At 38.4% G+C, this 237-nt stretch overlaps 1 protein-coding gene across 1 annotated transcript in view; it reads right to left on the reverse strand.

Annotated features, from left to right (window-relative positions):
- LOC119586778 overlaps positions 1–237 on the reverse strand; it is a 57084-nt gene that overhangs the window by 8434 nt on the left and 48413 nt on the right. The window lies entirely within an intron of this gene.

The following is a 237-nucleotide window of genomic DNA, read 5'->3' on the forward strand; positions in this document are numbered from 1 at the left end:
TCGTCAAGTTCTCCCCCCCCACACTTAATTATTCATAATATCTGATGAATCGAAATCCCCTTTAATATTAACAGTTCTGATATCTCAATGGAAGTGACATGAGTGAGATGAAGAACTGTGACTCGAAGTAACATGACTGAAACATGACTGGCGTCTTAATCAAAAACAATTCAACTTGAGGACAAAAGGTTCAAAGCGTTTCGAGTTGAAGAGTTTACACAGACTTCTATTCAGGCG

The sequence above is a fragment of the Penaeus monodon genome, chromosome 22, assembly GCF_015228065.2.
Source record: "Penaeus monodon isolate SGIC_2016 chromosome 22, NSTDA_Pmon_1, whole genome shotgun sequence".
NCBI classification, from domain to species: Eukaryota; Metazoa; Arthropoda; class Malacostraca; order Decapoda; family Penaeidae; genus Penaeus; species Penaeus monodon.